Source organism: Rhipicephalus microplus, unplaced genomic scaffold (assembly GCF_043290135.1).
Source record: "Rhipicephalus microplus isolate Deutch F79 unplaced genomic scaffold, USDA_Rmic scaffold_374, whole genome shotgun sequence".
Taxonomy (NCBI): Eukaryota; Metazoa; Arthropoda; class Arachnida; order Ixodida; family Ixodidae; genus Rhipicephalus; species Rhipicephalus microplus.
The window spans coordinates 85,187-90,000 of record NW_027464938.1 but is presented as its reverse complement, the minus strand read 5'-3'; the positions used below and the strand labels follow the sequence as shown (position 1 = coordinate 90,000).

Sequence of the window (4,814 nt, the reverse complement as noted above, 5' to 3'; positions counted from 1 at the left end):
GCTGTTGGCGCTCGCTGTGAGGTGTTCAGCGTGCTGTCCGTGTTGCCGACGCGGTCAAAACGAGTCGACGGCTCACGTTCCCTTGTGCGCCGAAGGCTCTCTTGATATGTGATCCGACCCTCAGACAGACGAAGCCAAGGGAAGACCCAAGGCCGCAATGTGCGTTCAAAGAATCAGTGCTCAGTGTGTCCTGCAATTCACACCAAGTCTCGCAGCTGGCTGCGTTCTTCATCGACCCGAGAACCGAGTGATCCACCGCTTAGAGTCGTGAAAAAGTGTTTGTTCAATTCCGTACAGTCAAAACCAAACGTTTCTGGCACTCGGCCAAACAGTGGCCAAGAAGGGCGCTTTTCAGCGCACGCTTGGACTCCAAAACTCTGCCGCGCCTTTTTCGGCTGCCGCAAATCGAGCAAACGGTGTGTTTCGGACGGCGTTTCGCTTCCGCTACTTGCGAGTGCTTTCGTGGTCCACCCCTCTATAAATACTCGGGAGGCGTCGAAGCCGGTTCTCCAAGCCGGACCCGTAGGTATCGTTGTGTGCTCGCTCTCATTGGCCCGCCTAACCAGAAAATGCCTGCGGTACACCCATTTGGATAAGAGTGCACGCAGATGCGGGCCTCGACGGCTACACATTTCCTCGGGCGGCCGCCTCCCGGCCTCCGTGGAGCGCGGGATGCACGGTCCCATCGACAAGCCTCTCCCGTTTTTACCGTGGCGTCGCGGTTCACCACGGCGGGCGGGTCGGTCTCCTCCGCATAAAAAGGGGGACCCCCGCTTTTTGTTCCACGAAATCGCACAAGCTTTTTTCGCATCCACGGTTTGCCACCGCACACCAAAATGCCGATCCGGCTGCCTACTTTAGCCAACAGGTGGAGCCAGGCGCGCCGTACTTGCGCGGCACTTCCCACGTCCACCGAAGTCGGTGCCAAGGACCACTTTCGGCGCCGGAGCCGCGTACGAGCCTACTCGAGGCGGAAGAACGAAGCCAGCAAGGGCCTGGCCGCAAGTGCGTTCAATTGTCGGGACGTCCAAGTCCCTCGTTCTTCCGTGCTTCCTCTTTCGGCAAGTCGTTGCGGCACCTTCCCAAAGCGCGCAGACCCGCTAATCGCGACGAGCGCGACGTGGCCGTGCCGCCTTTCCCTCGGCAGCAAGCAAAACGCCTGGCAACGTCGACGCTCCCCTAACCGCGATCTCGCACCGTGTTTCGTGTGGCGAATTCAAAAGCCGGCCGGCGCTGCTGCAACCATTACGGTCGGTACGCATACGCCGCGGAGGGCGGGACGGTCATCGGAGCGTGCGGTTCCTCCATCGAGTACTGCGCACCTCGGCCGTCGCATCGCCGTGCCATGACCGGCCGCGCGTCAACGCGAACCGGTGCCAGCGAGATCCCTCGCCTGCAAGAACCGACCGGCAGCCTCCGTCACCCGAGGACGCGGAGGCGCTTGCCGCGGACGGCGGGACGGTATGCACTGGTGCACAGCGGACCCGTCACATCGCCAGTTCCTTGACCGACCGCCGACGCTTGTGCCGTTCCTCTCGTACTTGGCAGTCGCCGCGCGATTGTCGGGTCTCGTTCTTGCACGCTCGAACGGTCGGGAGGGCACTCGGCTGGCGTTTCGGGAACGCGCAGCCTCGCCTTCTACCGACGTAACCACGACTCGCCGTTCGCGCTCCGCCGCTCCTGTTTACAGTACTAGGCGGTCCCGCAGCGGTCGGGTCGCGCATTTCGAGCGCTTCGAGCCACGGTGCAGTGGCGGGTCGAAAGCCGACCTATGAGTGCGTTGCGCCGTTTGTACCCGCGTCCGCCACCTGGCCGACCGTCCAAGGTCGCGGTGTTGGCGTCCGCTGGGCGCAACAATTTGTCACGGGGTGCCGCTCCACATTCAGGCAGCCCCGTGGGGAAAAGCCGACCCCGCGTCCAAACGGGGTCAGCGGCAGAAAGTGTCGGGCGCAGACGCAGCTGAGGCGCTCACCCTTCACAATCCGTTAATGATCCTTCCGCAGGTTCACCTACGGAAACCTTGTTACGACTTTTACTTCCTCTAAATGATCAAGTTTGGTCATCTTTCCAACAGACCGGCGCAACCGAAAGGCCGCGCCGGACATCGGTCCGAAGACCTCACTAAATCATTCAATCGGTAGTAGCGACGGGCGGTGTGTACAAAGGGCAGGGACGTAATCAACGCGAGCTTATGACTCGCGCTTACTGGGAATTCCTCGTTCAAGGGGAACAATTGCAAGCCCCTATCCCAATCACGAAAGAAGTTCCACGGGTTACCCAGTCTTTTCAGACAGGGATAAAGACACGCTGCTTCCTTCAGTGTAGCGCGCGTGCGGCCCCGGACATCTAAGGGCATCACAGACCTGTTATTGCTCTGTTTCGTGCGGCTAGGAGCCGCTTGTCCCTCTAAGAAGGTTGTAAGGTGCTGGGAACCCCGCACCTATTTAATAGGCTAGAGTCTCGTTCGTTATCGGAATTAACCAGACAAATCGCTCCACCAACTAAGAACGGCCATGCACCACCATCCACCGAATCAAGAAAGAGCTCTCAATCTGTCAATCCTCCCAGTGTCCGGGCCGGGTAAGTTTTCCCGTGTTGAGTCAAATTAAGCCGCAGGCTCCACTCCTGGTGGTGCCCTTCCGTCAATTCCTTTAAGTTTCAGCTTTGCAACCATACTTCCCCCGGAACCCAAATACTTTGGTTTCCCGGAAGCTGCCCGCCGAGTCATTTGAGTAACTCAGGCGGATCGCTGGTTGGCATCGTTTATGGTCAGAACTAGGGCGGTATCTGATCGCCTTCGAACCTCTGACTTTCGTTCTTGATCAATGAAAACATTCTTGGCAAATGCTTTCGCAGTAGTTCGTCTTGCGACGGTCCAAGAATTTCACCTCTAGCGCCGCAATACGAATGCCCCCGTCCGTCCCTCTTAATCATTACCTCGTATTCCAAAAACCAACAGAACAGAAACGAGGTCTTGTTCTATTATTCCATGCAAGTTTATTCAGGCGACTCGCCTGCGTTGAGCACTCTAATTTTTTCAAAGTAAAAGCACCGGCCATCTCGAGGCACACAATGAAGTGCACCAAGAAAGAACCGGCATGATGTTCAGTCCGAGCCGTCGCATCGGGTAGATGCACTACTCGTCTGGAACTGAGATCCAACTACGAGCTTTTTAACCGCAGCAGCTTTAGTATACGCTATTGGAGCTGGAATTACCGCGGCTGCTGGCACCAGACTTGCCCTCCAATTGATCCTCGTTAAAGGATTTAGAGTGTACTCATTTCAATTACGGGGCCTCAAAAGAGTCCCGTATTGTTATTTTTCGTCACTACCTCCCCGTGCCGGGAGTGGGTAATTTGCGCGCCTGCTGCCTTCCTTGGATGTGGTAGCCGTTTCTCAGGCTCCCTCTCCGGAATCGAACCCTGATTCTCCGTTACCCGTAACAACCATGGTAAGCAAGTAACCTACCATCGAAAGTTGATAAGGCAGACACTTGAAAGAAACGTCGCCGGCTCGTGGCCATGCGATCAGCACAAAGTTATCCAGAGTCACCACACAATACGGGCCGAAACCCGATCGATCTTGGTCTAATAAAAGCACCCGTTACCCAAAGGGCTCCAGGCTCACTGCATGTATTAGCTCTAGAATTGCCACAGTTATCCAAGTAGGAAGAAACGATCTAAGGAACCATAACTGATTTAATGAGCCATTCGCGGTTTCGCCTTATTTCGGCATGTACTTAGACATGCATGGCTTAATCTTTGAGACAAGCATATGATTACTGGCAGGATCAACCAGGTAATCGTTCGACTGCGCGTCCGTCCTCGCCCTCGGCGGGCCGGACGCAGTCTGTGTGCGGCGGAGGCCACCTTCAGGCGCCCCAACACGCTTATTTTGCACTCCGAGATGACGGCGTTCGAGCTCGCTACGGCACAACCTTCCCGAAAGACGAGTGGGAGCCGTGCGGCAAGAAGCACGTTCATGCTCGCTCTTTTTCGTTGCATCGACTCGGTCGCGCCGTGCGGGTTGCCCAAGCCCGCTGCACTGTCGGTGGACCGGCCGGAACTAGCAACGGAGCCGAGACTGCAAAGCCGCCAGACGACGGGTCACGCCCGCGTCTTCGGCGCTTTCGCATCTGAATCGCCCGAGGACGACACGGAACACACCTCGATATCGTGGTAAAACGGCACCGTCCGACAACCAGCCCCTAACGCATCAAGCGGATGAGGCTGCAGACGACTGCCGTGGATTCCCCTGGAGCAGACCCGAGGACACGCTTGACGAGGCCGAAGCCCGCCGCATATCAGACACCCGGTCGCTTTCGCGTACGCCGCTCACGAGAACCCCCACATAATAGCAGCGATAAGTACCCAGACCTCCTTGGGCCCTAATACGAGCGTACTCGAGAAAATTTCACCGCGGGTGTGCCCCGAAACGTGTGGCATGTTGAGCGTGCCACAAGTCTACGTCGCTCTCAAACCCGCCGAGGTCGTAGAATTTGCGACCCTACTCACGAAATTCCCACCGAGGATACGGCCGCAAACGTACCGCACCTTGGGTAGGCCACGAGTTTGTGCAACACTACGCTGACGGCACAGCACCGAGGTCGTGCGCGCACGCACGGGAAAATTCCGCCGCGGTTTCTGCCGAAAACGTGAGGCACCACGACTCTCCGCAAGTTCGCGTCGACTGCGAAAGACCGAAGTCGTGAACGACGTGTCCGCTACTCGCCGCCGACACGCTGGACACCAAACGTACAACGACTCGACGGCGTCGTAGAGGCCCACGACGCGGTTTTCCTTAACGACGTCTCG

At 57.5% G+C, this 4,814-nt stretch overlaps 2 non-coding genes across 2 annotated transcripts; both read right to left on the bottom strand.

Moving 5' to 3' along the window:
• Positions 1 to 114: 114 nt before the first annotated feature.
• On the bottom strand, positions 115 to 267 carry LOC142794116 (5.8S ribosomal RNA). The gene has a single exon (XR_012892083.1). It is a non-coding gene; the product is annotated as a 5.8S ribosomal RNA (ribosomal RNA).
• Positions 268 to 1,986: 1,719 nt separating this feature from the next.
• LOC142794105 (small subunit ribosomal RNA) lies at positions 1,987 to 3,801 on the bottom strand. Its single transcript, XR_012892073.1, has one exon. It is a non-coding gene; the product is annotated as a small subunit ribosomal RNA (ribosomal RNA).
• Between the last annotated feature and the right edge of the window lie 1,013 nt (positions 3,802 to 4,814).